General features: G+C 40.9%; 2 long non-coding RNA genes across 8 annotated transcripts in view; one reads left to right on the top strand and one right to left on the bottom strand.

The window, feature by feature from the left end:
• Positions 1-779, top strand: part of LOC144291392 (uncharacterized) — a 37,374-nt gene extending 36,595 nt beyond the window's left edge. For all 4 annotated transcript variants that reach the window (XR_013358645.1, XR_013358648.1, XR_013358647.1 and 1 more), the window contains exon 4: positions 637-779. This is a non-coding gene — a long non-coding RNA (uncharacterized LOC144291392). The remainder of the gene's footprint in view (positions 1-636) is intronic.
• LOC144291393 (uncharacterized) overlaps positions 1-14,941 on the bottom strand; it is a 90,151-nt gene that overhangs the window by 13,345 nt on the left and 61,865 nt on the right. For 3 of the 4 annotated variants that reach the window (XR_013358652.1, XR_013358653.1, XR_013358650.1), the window contains one exon: positions 13,911-13,987. This is a non-coding gene — a long non-coding RNA (uncharacterized LOC144291393). Of the gene's footprint in view, positions 1-3,622; positions 3,689-13,910; positions 13,988-14,941 lie in introns of those variants that run through there. The other variant, XR_013358651.1, reaches the window with a different exon arrangement.

The raw sequence follows: 14,941 nt of genomic DNA, 5'->3' as shown, positions 1-14,941 counted from the left end.
TACATTCTCTCAGACCCTGTTTCTTTTCACGAGCAAGCCCTTGGCTATTCCTCTAAGAACTGGGGAGGTAGGGCAGCAACAGATAGAGCTAGCTTTCTGTGGTTCTCCTGATGTTGAGAGCAGTTGGTGGTGGAGGCAACAGGCACGAGACAAAATTAGGAGACCCACATCACCTCTCAGTCAACTTTAGCCAAGTTTTGCATTTCTCTGAGCCTCAGATTCTTCATCTGAGGAATCAGAGATTAGATCAGACAAGTGCTGATGTTGGTGCCAGCTGGAGCTTTCCTGTGCATCTTCTATTTTACCCTACTTTCTTATGTTGAATTCTACCCAGATAGGACTGGGGGTGTGGGGTGGTGGGAGGAGGCAGGGTGGGAGACACTGGTAAAAAGACTGGACAATCCTTGTTCTGCATCACCTCATTGAAGTATGACACTCCCATTCTAACAAGTGCTAACAAACCATCCCTCCACTGGTTTATTCCATGGACCAATGCAGAAGGGCTCCTTGAGAAGTGGAAAGACTAAAGACAAAAGGATTTGAAGCACAGAATCCTTTAATAATGGTAGCCCATTTGGGCATCGCTCTCTCTATGGTTCAAAGGGGAAATTCCTTCTGGGGTTTGCTTCTGTACAGGGAAGCTCTTACAATATGTTGAGGAGAAGGTTGTTCTTCAAGCAAGTGTGTCCCAAGGACCTTCTCAGCAACACTAGGAGATAATAAAACATTCAGGTAAAACTACCAGTGCTGCCAAGATGAGCTCTATAACCAAGGGGACTTCCAAGGTGAGTAACAACACATCTCTGCTCTCCCTCCCTTCCCATCCTTTATCCCAATCCATTGTCTTATGTCTGTCTTTTTTTAAAATTTTTTTAAAATTTATTTATTTATGATAGTCATACAGAGAGAGAGAGAGAGAGAGAGAGAGAGAGAGAGAGAGGCAGAGGCTCAGGCAGAGGGAGAAGCAGGCTCCATGCACCGGGAGCCCGACGTGGAACTCGATCCCAGGTCTCCAGGATTGCGCCCTGGGCCAAAGGCAGGCGCCAAACCGCTGCACCACCCAGGGATCCCTTATGTCTGTCTTCTAAGTACCTTCCTACGACCTGTCTCTCTGCTTCTGAGCTGCCTATTGATTTTCCTCACTGACTGTCTTTCCTTCCTGTGAAGGGATAGGCACAAGCCCTTCTTTTAAGGAAGACTGAATGGCAGCTGGGCGGCTGGGATGGGTCCTCAGGATTTACACTAAGTATGAGTTTGTAGGTTTAAATTGTTTGCTTTTCCATTCCAGTTGAAAAGTGTTTGTCCTTGCCTATTTATTTCTTAACTCTCTCAACAGTATTTTTTTATTAAAGTATAATTAACATACAGTATTATATTAGTTTCAGGTGTACAATACAGCGATTCAACAATTCTATATATTGCTCGGGGCTCATCAAGATAAATGTACTCTTAATCTCTTTCACCTATATAATCCATCTTCCACCCACCTACCTGCTAGCAACCATCAGTTTATGCTATTTAAGAGTGGTTTTTGTTTGCCTTTTTAAAAACCTTTGTTTGCTAATTTGTTTCATTTTTAAAATTCTATATATGAGTGAAATCACATGATAGATATTTATTTTTCCTTGACTGCCTTATTTCACTTAGCATTTATGCTCTAAATCCATCCATGTTATTTGAAATGGAAAGATCTCATCCGTTTTTATGGTTGTGTAATATCCTCTTGTATAGACACGCCTGGGTGGCTCAGTGCTTAAGCATCTGATTTTGGCTCAGGTTGTGATCCTGGGGTCCCAGGATTGAGTCCCATACTGGGCTCCCTGAAGGGAGCCTGCTTCTCCCTCTGCCTATATCTCTGCCTCTCTTTCTCTGTGTCTCTAATGAATAAATAAATTTATTTATTCATACACACACACACAGACATACATATCACGTGTTCTTTATCCATTCTTCAGTCCATGGACACCCGGGTTGTTTTTTCATATATCAGCTATTGCAAATAATTCTACAATAAACATAGGGGTGCATATATCTTTTCAAATTAGTGTTTTTCATTTTCTTTGGGTAAATACCCCAGTAATGAAATTATGGGATCATATGGAATTTCCATTTTTATTTTTTTGAGGAACCTCCATACTGTTTTCCACAGTGGCTATCCCCAATTTGCATTCCTACCAACAGCACACAAAGATTCCATTTTCTCTGCACCCTCACAAATAATTGTTATTTCCTATGTTTTTTATTTTAGCCATTCTGACAGGCATAAAGTGATATCTCATTATAGTCTGAACTTGCATTTTCCTGATGATTAGTGATGTTGAGCATCTTTTTTTATGTGTCCGTTGGCCATCTATATATCTTTCTTGGAAAAATGTCTATTCAGGTCCCATGCCCATTTTTTAATTGGATTATTCGTGGGGCTTTTTTGGTATTGAGTTGTATAAGCTCTTTATATATTTAGAATATTATTTATATATAATTTTTATTATTGTTTATATTATTTATATATTTTATTTTTTATAAGTTATATATTATTTATATATTTAATTATATATTTAAAAGATATATATAATTTGCAAATATCTTTCTTCATTCAGTAGGTTGCCTTTTTATTTTGTTGGTGATTTTCTTTGCTATGCAAAAGGTTTTTATTTTGGTGTAGTCTCAGTAGTTTATTTTTGTTTTATTTCCTTTGCTAAAGGAGATATATAAAGAAAAATGTGTCTACAGATGATGTGAAATTACTTCCAATGTTTGGTTATGGACTGGAAGAACGAGTATTGTTAAAATGTCCATACTACCCAAGCAATCTACAGATATGCAATTCCTATCAAAATACAACAGTATTTTTTACAGAACTAGAGAAAATAAAAGTAAAATTTGTACCACAAAAGACTGAGTAGCCAAAGCAATCCTGAGGGAATAAAGCTCAAAGTATCACAATCCCAGATTTCAAGATACACTATAGAGCTGTAGTGATCAAAACAGTATGGTACTGGCACAAAAACAGACACATAGATCAATGGAACAGAAGAGAGAATGCAGAAATAAACCCATGCTTGTATGGTCAATTTATCTATGGCAAAGGAGAGAAGAATATACATGGGGGAAAAGGCAGTCTCTCCCAAAAATGTGCTGGGAAAACTGGGCAGCTATATGTATACAAAAGCATGAAACCAGACCACTTTTTTATGCCATTCACAGAAATAAGCTAAAAATGTATTAAAGACTTAGATGTGAAACTTGAAATGATAAAATTTCTTACCAGTATTTTTTAAGACCACAAGTTACCTTCTGGCATCTAAGCATTTTTCTCCAGCCAGGGCAAAGGATCAATTCATGAAAGAAGCAAATAAACCAAATTCCTATAAGATCCTCTATCTTTCCACTTAATACCTACTCCCCTCCACACACACACACACACACACACACACACACACACACACACACCCTCCATGCCATCCTAGTTTTAAATAATTTTGATTTTGGGTGGAGGAATCATGGAATAAGCATGATCTTGGTTGGGGGATAATAAATTCTCTGAGCTCCTTTTATGGCTTACTCTTTGAGATGAAAATTTTCTTTCTTCATTCAGTGCCTCAGGAATCCTCAGAACCCAATGGCATTAAGTGTCCTGCCTGCTACAACGTGTATGATGTTTCCTGCGACCCAGTTCTTCTTGCCTGCACTGGTACAGAGACAAAGCGTGTGGAAGTTATTGGCATAGGTACAACTATTTCCACAGGATTCTTGGTGTTCATTTTCTCAAAGGATATATCTGTGCTAGTTATCTTTGCTGTGTAATCATTACTCCAAAACTTGGCAGTTTAAAACAATGAGCATTTATTATTTCATGGCATCTGAGGGTCAGGAGTTTGGAAGTGGCCTAGCTAAGTGCTTCTGGCTGAGTTTCTCATGAAGTTGTAATCTAGCTGTCAGCAGGGCCTGTCACCAGGAAGACCTGCTTCCAAGATCACCCATGTAGTTGTCAGGCTTGGTTCTTCTCTACATGGGTCTCTGTGTGGGCTGCCTGGATGTCCTTATAATGTATTCCCCCACAGCAAGTGATGAGAGAGAGAGAGAGAGAGATAGAGAGAAGAGAAGAGAAGAGAGAAGAGAGATAAGAGAGATGGAGGGAGGGAGGAAGAGCACTAACTGGCATTTCTCAGGGCAAATGATGACAGAGGGAGAAGAGGAGGAGAAGAGGGAGGGAGGAAGGAGATACTACAGTTTCAAAGTAATCAAATATCAGAAGGAACATTTCTTCACTTCTGTTGTATCCTGTTGGTTGCACAGATCAACTCTGATACAACATGGGAGAAGAGTATACAAGGACATGAATACTAAGAGATCGCAGGCCATCCTAGAGACTAACTACTATGTACAGCAAAGGCTGATACAGGGCCAAGTCCTAGTTCACTCTCCAAAGTTTGGAGGGAGCCATCTGTCAGAAGAGAGAAGGGGGAGAGGAGAGGACGAGGAGAGGAGAGGGAAGATGAAGAGAACACAACTGCTTTCCACAGGAAAGTCTGACACTTGGGAACATGTCATATCATGATCTCCTCGAATGGGAACTTGGGTCATTGGCCATCACCCTCTTCAACAAAGAGGGTGATACCTCAGTTCTGGTTTTTTTCATCACTACCATTATTGCTATTACCCAAACCCCATGAATAAGCATGATATGATTCTGAAATCTGCAGAAGGACTTGCCATTTTCCTGAGGAGGAGAAAAGTATGGACTTGTAATAAGATGCACAGATGCCATTCAGATAGAAAACAACAGGTACCAAGGGGCTGTTTAGGTGAATACATGAGTTCTGACCTCAGGCTTTTTCCTCTCTTCCAACTATCTCTCGCCTCGTCAGAAGGTACAGACTCCAATCTCAGCTATGCATCTGACACAGCAGGGGCCCTTTGGGATTCATCCTAAACTGAGATGTCGGGCCCAAAGGGAACTAAGGCTTGGTCCCTGGACAGAGATGGAGCTGTGGTTCTTGCTTCTTTCACAGAAGGCAGAGGGGAATTCTGGGGCATTCTGTGTACCCTTTTCTTCCCCAAGGGAGGCAGATAGGATAGGACGTGGGTGAAGAGGGGACACAAGATAAGAGAGAAGACTAACTCTTGGATTTTTCTTTTGGCAGATAGTCCAATATTTATGATTTTTGCCATGGGTTGTGCTACTGAAACTGTCCTCAACTTGAGGAATATAAGTATATTGAATAACATAAAAATCCGTACCAACTGTACAGAACAAAGCAATGGAGATCCCCACTGATGTTCATCACCTCATCAATCTTGACTGGTCCCTTCTTGCTCAAAGTCTTGCTTTGAAGTTTGCACACTTCCAAGCTCATAATTCTACAAACCTGAAAAAGTTGGAGTCCTCTGATGTCTCCCCTCCCCAACATTCTCCAGACATTGCAGAATTAAGTTGCTGATATTTCCTTAAGTATGTTTGTAATCTTTATTAGTAACTCAGGTTAAAAAAAATCTTATTGAAGGGGGGTCTCTGGGTGGCTCAGTGGTTGGCACCTGCGTTTGGCACAGGGAGTGATCCTGGAATCCTGGGATCTAGTCCTACATCAGGATCCCTGCATGGAGCCTGCTTTTACCTCTGCCTGTGTCTCTGCCTCTCTCTCTCTCTCTTTCTGTGTCTCTCATGAATAAAAAAATAAATTAAATATATTTTAAAAAAATCTTATTCATTCATCTAATGGATTCTTTCTTCAACCCAAGTAATAAGTAAGGAAATATTAGATAGCATCTCAGGCTGTGTCCCACAAGTCAGGGGCAGTCACAACCATTCTTCATGTGATGCCATGAGGAAGCAGGGGTCAGGAATAACCCTTACAGGATCCAAACTATGATGTCCTCATGGTGCTGAACACAATGGACACCGTGATACCTGCTCATATGGATCTCTTGATTCTCCAAATTCAGTTTCCTACAGGGTGCAGTAAGTTGCATAAAAGAAAAGAATACCTCACACGTAATGATGACCTTCTGGGAAGCAATCTGTTGTCTGTATCGTGCTGGGGCCCTCGCACTCTATAAGCTTATCTGAGCCTGAAAGCTACATAGACTGTGGCTTTCTCCTTGGGACTATGTCTCCATTTTCTCTTCCCTGGGCTTTTGAGCAGGCAGCGTGCAGAGTTTATATGTCCAGGACTCGTTTTATGCATATTCTCACTGTGTGCTCAGCACAGTGATGGAAACTGTAAAAGACACAGGGTTCTCCCTCAGGGATAAGGAGCTAATACACAGAGAATGATGAAAGGATTGCATGTAACTGCACGGAATTCTAAGCACAAATAATCAGAGGGGCAGGAAAATTCAGGGAGGAAAAAGGAGGTAGAGTCAAAACTGGTACACAAAGGTGGTAAACTGAGACAGGGCTTGAGGAAGGAGTGTGTATGAAAGTGAAGTTCCCACTGGGGAAATGGTAGGCTAAAAAATGGTTAAACAGCAAAGTCCCCAGAAAGGCAGTAAATCAAAATAGAGCCTACACAGGAGACCTTTGATAAGGAAACCCTTAGGGTAATAATGGGAAATCCTGTGCTGATTCAACTCCAAGGAGGTCACATCAGCTCAAGTGGGCTGGTGTTGCTGTTACCACCACATACGTTTTACAAAGAAAAAGTGGCAACAGGATGGAGACTCTAACCCAAATTGTCAATTTACAATCTGGGACTTTATTCTCTGTGCCATCCTGCCTCTCAACCAATAACCAAGTCCTGGACACATCAGTCAGCTTGGACTACCACAACAAAGTAACATGAACAAGGTGGCTTAAGCAATAAAAAATTACTTTTCTCAGTTTTGGAAGCTGGAAGTTTGAGACCAGGGTGCCCTCAACACTGTTGTCTTCTGAGGTCTCTCTCTTGGGCTGTCTTCTCCCTGTGTCTTCACATGATCCTTCCTCTACATGTGTCTGCTATATATTGGATGTTTGTGCACCCTACTCCCAAGCAATGGTATTGGATAGTGGGGACTTTCAAAGCTTGCCACCCTCATGAATAGCATCAGTGCCCTTATAGAAGAGGCTCCACAGAGCTCCCTTGCCCCTTCCACTGTGTGAGGACACAATGAGATGGCTGTCTATGAACCTGGAAGAGAATCCTTAACAGACATTGAGTCTGCTGGTCCAAGTCTGGAGCTTGGTCTTGGTCTTCCAGGCTCCAGAACTGTGAGAAATAAATTTCCATTGTTTATAAGCCATCGGTTGTGTGTTATCTGGTTGTAACAGTTCAGATGGACTAAGGCAGTGTCTGTGTCCCAATCATCTATTATAAGGATATCAGTCTGATTGGATTAGGGCCCACTATAGTGACCTCATCCTAAAAGGCTATGTCTCCAAATACAGTAAAGTTCTGAGGTATTGAAGACTAGAACTCCAACATATTAATTTTGGCAGAACACAATTCAACCCATAGCAAAGGGTTATAGAGTAAATGACTTTAGGCATTGAGAAAAACTTTTCAACTATTGCTCCCGTATGAAGTGGTTGGCACAGTGTCAATACACAGTATATACTTAATAGGTATAACCCATTATTCTTTTTCTTCTCTGCATCCTTCTCATCTATGCCCATTACCTTCCCATTTCTTTCCCCAATTTTCCTTTCATTTTTCTACTGATTATTTCCCTGTTTTGCTACTCTTTCCCTGAACTTCATTCTCTTCTGGAATAAGCAACAGTCATACCTCCAAGAGAGCACGGCAGTCATTCATGGGTGTGGCAGCCAATTGATCACTATATTCTGTGGGTAAGAATATGGGGCTAGAGAGCAGCATCTGCATCTCAGGAGAGAGATTCCATGAGGTCAGGGGCCTCCGAAAGAACATAAGATTCCTAGGGATCATCAGCATTCTGAAAACTACAGAACACTTATGAAAGAAATTGAAGAGGACACAAAGAAATGGAAAAACATTCCATGCTCAAGGAGTGTAAAAACAAACATTGTTAAAATGTTTATGCTATCCACAGTAATTTACACATTTAGTGCAATCCCTATCAAAATATCACCAGCATGTTTCACAGAGCTGGAACAAATAACCCTAAAATTCCTATGGAACCACAAAGGACCCTGAATAGACAAAACGATCTTGAAAAAGAAAAGCAAAGCTGGAGGCATTGAGATTCCAGAATTCAAGCTGTATTACAAAGCTGTGATCATCAAGACAGTATGGTACTGGCACAAAAACAGACAGTGGACCAGAATAGAGAACTCCGAAATTGACCCACAACTTGATAGTCAACTTATCTTCAACAAAGCAGGAAAGAATATCCAATGGGAGAAAGACGGTCTCTTCAACAAATGGTGTTGAGGGAACTGGACAGCTGCATGCAAAAGAATGGAACTGAACCACTTTCTTACACCATACACAAAAATAAGTTCAAATGGATGAAAGATCTAAATGTGAGACAGGTGACAGGCACTGAGGTGGGCACTTGACGGGATGAGCACTGGGTGTTATTCGATATGCTGGCAAATTGAACACCAATAAAAAAATAAATTTATAAAAAAATAAATGTGAGACAGGAAACCATTAAAATCCTAGAGAAGAACACAGACAGAAAACTCACTGACCTTGGTCTTAGCAACTTCTTAGTGGACAGGTCTCTGGAGGCAAGGGAAACAAAATCAAAACTGAACAATTGACACTTCATCAGGATAAAAAGTGTCTGCACAGTGAAGGAACCAGTCAACAAAACTAAAAGGCACCCTATAGAATGGGGGAAGATGTTTGTAAATGACGTATCTGACAAAGGGTTCGTATCAAATCTGCAAATGATTTATCAAATTCAACACCCAAAAAATAAATAATCCAGTTAAGAAACGGGCAGAGGGCACGAATAGACACTTTTCCAAAGAATAAATATAGATGATTAATAGACACATGAGAAGATCCTCACCATCACTCGTCATCAGGGAAATACAAATCAAAACCATGATGAGATAGTACCTCACATGTCAGAATGGCTTAAATTAACAAGACAGGAAACAACAGGTGTGGGGAAAGGGAAACCCTTTTACAATGTTGGTGGGAATACAAACTGGTGCAGCCACTCTGTAAAACAGTATAAAGGTTCCTCAAGAAGTTAAAAATAGAACTACCCTATGACCCACCAGTTACACTAGCAGGTATTTACTGAAAGTGTACAAAATACTGATTCAAAGGGATACATGCACCCTAATGTTTATAGCAGCAACATCCACAATAGCCAAACTATGGAAAGAGCCTTAATGTCCATTGACAGATGAATGGATAAAGAAGCAGCAATATATATATAATTATATATATAAAATATTACTCAGCTATCAAATAGAGTGAAATCTTGCTATCTGCAGCAGCATGGGTGGAGCTAGAACCTATTATGCTAAGTGAAATAAGTCAGATAAAGACAAATACTATGATTTCACTTATATGTGGAACTTAAGAAAGAATACACATGAACATGGGGGGAAAGAGAGGGAAACCATAAAAATGAATGTTAACTATGAAGAACAAACTGAGGGTTGCTGGAAGGAGGTGGGTAGGTGGGGATGGGTTAAATAGGTGATGGGTATTAAAGGGGGCACTTGTTATTAAGAGCATGGGGTATTGTGTGTAAGTGATGAACCACTAAATTCTACTCCTGAAACACGTATTACACTGTATATTAACTAACTGGAATTGAAATAGAAACGAAGACTATAAAAAAAGGAGGAGGAAGAAGAGGAGGAAGAAGAAGTGAGTTATAATTTATAGGGTTTCATCCCAGGTAAGGAAATGTCAAACAGGTTTCTGCATAAATGATAGCAGACCCATTGCCTATGTGACATTGAGTCAGTGTTAAGGAGGAAAAGTCAATGAGACTTGAGCTCCCCAGGCGCTACCTGAGCGGGGAAGTGAAGCATTTTCCTCCAAGAAAGACTTGGCCACCTCTGAAGATGAAACCACATGAGAAGGAACTAGTTTGGTCCAAAAGAAAAAGCACATCTTTGGATTTGTACTGTTATTTCATTCAGACCCACTACCTCAGCACTTTATACAGGGCACAGAAGCCAAAAGTAAATCAATTTAGCTTCATAAAAATACGTGAATACAAAATGCAAACATGCTATTTTTCCATTTAAAACACACGCAAAAAATCTATTAAAGAAATTTTTAAAATTCAGTAGGCTAAACAAAAATAAATGAGGTATCTGTTTCAGTTCTAACCTGTTTCTTCCATCCTGCAAACAGAGCCTCTGTAGACAGAGGAGTACACAAGTGGCCAAGAGGGGACACAAAATTCAAAAGAGAGAACACACACACACACACACACACACACACACACACACACACGGAGAGTAAAACCCAGGCATGTGTGTAGGTAAAAGAGGCAGTGAAGTACTATCAGGATGGGGAAACAAACAGAAGGGAAAAGTAGGGATGAATTTATATTAAAGAATGTCTCCATCTTGTGGTCATTATGGTGTAACCACTAATTAAGTCAAGTTTTATTTCCATTTATTCATCCATCCATCTTTCTGTGCATTTATTCACCAACCTAACTGGTACTTTCCAGTTGTGGCAGGCACTGTTCTGAGTGTTAGGGCTAGAGTAGTGAACAAAATTCCCTGCCTTTCTGTAACTTCCATTCTGGTTAGAGTTTACATTAATTAAACAACTATAATGTGTGGTATGTTACATCAGAAAAACAGGGGCGGGTATATCAGAAGCTGTTGGGGGAGGCAGTCAGGATTTTGATCAGGGTGACTTTCAGTAAGTCCTCAGTGAGGTGGGAGAAGGGCCTGAGGAGAGGGAAAGAGGGACGCCCCAGTTGTGTGGGGAGGGAACATCCAGGAAGAGGGAACAGTCAGTGCAAAGGCTTTGAGTGGAAGGCTAAGGCTGGTGCTCAAGAAGGGTGAAAAAACCATCTGGGGCTGTAGTGTGGTGAGCAGGGAGGTGAGTGACTAGGTGAACTTCTAGAAGAACCAAGAGAAGAACAAGGAGGTGAGGAAGGAAGGAGGCAGCACAAGGAAGAAGACCAGGTTTGGTCTGGTCATACAGGCTTTGGTTTTGGTGCTGAGTGAGGTAATGGAGGATTCTGAACCTGGGAGGGATGAGATAGGACATGTTAACTCTGGCTACTCAGTTAGAGGAGCCTCCAGGGAACCCAGACTGGTTAGGGCCACTGTGGTTCTACAGGTGAGAAATGGGGTAGGCTTGGATCAAGGCTATGGGGATGGTAAAAATGGTAATATTCTAGATACATTCTGAAAGAAGATTCAACAAGGTTTTTGTAGTGTAAGTGCCTGAAAATCAGCTTTTGATTGCTGAGGCATACATTTCCAAGACATCTATTTTGAATAAACATATTGCCAGCTATATGATACAACTACTGCTAAAACAACTAGATAAGAAAAGGAACCAGGGTGTCCCATCTGAGTTTCCTTTTTAGAAAGTCCTTGGCAATCTAGATTATTGACCACTTAAGGAACTCTGCTATCACCTCTTGTGCCCTAATTCCTGCTCTGTTTTAAATTTATGAGTAAAGAGTAAAGCCAAGAAATCCTAGGTAGCCTACCCTCAATCTCAGTAAGGAGAGTACCCAGGTCTGTAATCTCTATCTGACACCTTGCTTGATGGCTCTTGGGCATGCCATATGCCTTCCAAGATCTCTGAGTAATAAATTTCTTTTTTCAAAGTCCCTTGATAGTTGTTGCTGAGATACATCTTCCAATAATAATAAGAGCCACAAGGGCCATGCCAACCATAATATTGGCTCTCGATGGGAAAATGTCTGTGGGGACTTGCCATAGGTAGTGGGGGCCCAGGTGAGTGCCTCAGGCATTCCAAGCTAATAATATCACTATCAATAGGCTGAGAAGGACACAGAACAAAAACTAAAGGAGTTCATGATTACTAGACAGCCCTTCAAAAAATATTAGAAAGGAAGAATGCTCACCATTTGCTTCAATGTGGATGGAACTGGAGGGTATTATGCTGAGTGAAGTAAGTCAATTTGAGAAGGATAATCATTATATGGTTTCACTCATACGGGGAATAAAAGAAAAAGTGAAAGGAATTATAGGGGAAAGGAGAGAAAATGACTGGGAAAAATTAGAGAGGGTGGCAAAACATGAGAGACTTCTAACTCTGGGAAATGAACAAAGGGTTGCAGATGAGGAGGTGGGCAGGGGGATGGGGTGACTGGGTGATGGGCCCTGAGGGGGGCACATGACAGGATAAGCACTGGGTGTTATACTATATGTGGGCAAGTCAAACTTCAATTAAAAAAAATAAATATTAGAGGGCTCTCCTTGAGCGGGAAGGAAAGACTAAAAGTAACAAAGACAAGAAAGGACCAGAGAAATCTCCAGAAACAATGACAAAACAAGTAATAAAATGGCACTAAATAAATATTTATGAATAATTACTTTGAATGTAAATGGACTAAATGCTCAAATCAAAATACATAGGGTGTCAGAATGGACAAAAACAAACAAACTAGATCCAACTCTATAGTACCTACAACATACTTATTTGAGATGTGAAGACACCTGCACATTGAAAGTGGGGTGACGCAGAAATATTTATCACACAGACGGATGTCAGAAGAAAGTTGGAGTAGCAATACTCAGATCAGATAAACTAGATGTTAAAACAAAGATTAACAAGAGACAAAGAAGGATATGACACCATATGATAATAAAGGAGACAATCCAACAAGAAGATCTAACCACTATAAATATTTATGCACCCAATGTGGGAGCAACCAAACATATAAAACACTTAATAAAAAATACAAACTATATATATAAATGTATATATATAAACAACACAACAAAAATTAATTAATTGATTATAATACAATATTACCCCAAAGATACAGAAGCAATGAAACGCCGGGACACCTGCAACCTGATGTTTCTAGCAGCAATGTCCACAATACCCAAACTGTGGAAGGAGCCTCGGTGTCCATCGAAAGATGAATGGATAAAGAAGATGTGGTTTATGTATACAATGGAATATTACTCAGCCATTAGAAATGACAGATACCCACCATTTGCTTCAACGTGGATGGAACTGGAGGGTATTATGCTGAGTGAAATAAGTCAATCGGAGAAGGACAAACATTATATGGTCTCATTCATTTGGGGAATATAAATAATAGTGAAAGGGAATAGAAGGGAAGGGAGAAGAAATGTGTGGGAAACATCAGAAAGGGAGACAAAACATAAAGACTCCTAACTCTGGGAAACAAACTAGGGGTGGTGGAAGGGGAGGAGAGTGGGGGGTGGGGGTGAATGGGTGACAGGCACTGAGCGGGGCACTTGACGGGATGAGCACTGGGTGTTATTCTGTATGTTGGCAAATTGAACAACAATAAAAAATAAATTTATTATTAAAAAATGAAAATAAAAAAATAAAATAAAATCATGAATGAGAAAGGAGAGATCACCACCACCACCAAGGAAATACAAACGATCTTTAAAACTCATCCTGAGCAGCTATACACCAATAAATTGGGCAATCGAGTAGAAACGGACGCATTTCCGGAAAACCACAAACTACCAAAACCGGAACAGGAAGACACAGAAAACCTGAACAGGCCAATATCCAGGGAGGAAACTGAAGCAGTCATCATCAAAGATCTCCCAAGACACAAAAGTCCAGGGCCAGATGGCTTCCCTGGGGAATGCTATCAAACGTTTAAAGAAGAAACCGTACCTATTACTACTAAAGTGGTTCCGAAAGATAGATGGAATGCTTCCAAACTCGTTCTTGGAGGCCACCATCACCTTAAGTCCAAAAGCAGACAAAGATCCCACCAAAAAAGGAGAGTTATAGACCGACAGTCCTCACGAACACGGATGCAAATATTCTCAAGACACGAGCCGATGGGATCCAACGGTACATTAAGAAGTTACTCACCATGACCAGGTGGAATTTATACCAGGGATGCAAGGCTGGTTCAACACTTGGAAAGCACGCCACATGACTTAGCAGATCTGCAAGAGAAGAAACAAGAACCAGACGATCCTCTCAAGAGATGCAGAGAAAGCATTTGACAAATACGGCATCCATTCCTGATCCAAACGCTTCAGAGTACAGGGATAGAGGGAATGTTCCCAGCATCTCCAAAGTCATCTACGGAAAGTAAAGCCCTCAGCAAATTATCATCCTCAATGTGGAAACACTGGGAGCCTTTCCCTGAAGATTGGGAACGAGAGACAGCGATGTCCACTCTCACCATGGCTACTCACATACTACTAGACGTCACGGCCTCAGCAATCAAGCGACAGAAAGAAATAAAAGGCATTCAAATCGGCAAAGAAGTAGTCAAACTCTCCCTCTTCACCGATGACATGATACCGTACCTGGAAAACCCAAAAGACTCTTCCCCAAGATTGCTGGAACTCCTACAGCAAGTTCAGCAGTGTGGCAGGATACTGAATCAATGCCCAGAAATCAGTGGCCTCTCTCTATGCCAACGATGAGACCGAAGATAGAGAAATGAAAGAGTCAGTAACATTTACAATTGCACCCAAAAGCATGAGGTACCTAGGAATACACCTAACCAGAGAGGTAAAGGATCTCTACCCAAAAAACTACAGAACACATCTGAAAGAAATTGAGGAAGACACAAAGAGATGGAAAACTACTCCATGCTCCTGGATTGGAAGAATTCATATACTGGGAAAATGTCCACGTGACCCAGGGCAATTTACACATGGAACACAATCCCTATCATCAGAAATATCACGGGCTCTCTTCAGAGAGTTGGAACAAATCATCGGAAGATTAGTGTGGAATCAGAAAAGACCCCAAATGGCGAGAGCAATATTAGAAAAGAAAACCACAGCTGGCGGCATCACAATGCCGGATTTCAGGTTGTGCTACAAACCTGTGCTCATCAAGACAGTGTGGTACAGGCACAAAAACAGACACACAGATCAATGGGA

This window comes from Canis aureus, chromosome 20, assembly GCF_053574225.1.
Source record: "Canis aureus isolate CA01 chromosome 20, VMU_Caureus_v.1.0, whole genome shotgun sequence".
NCBI lineage: Eukaryota > Metazoa > Chordata > Mammalia > Carnivora > Canidae > Canis > Canis aureus.
Note: the sequence above shows the minus strand (reverse complement) of the source record. Positions and strands in the feature narration are given on the sequence as shown.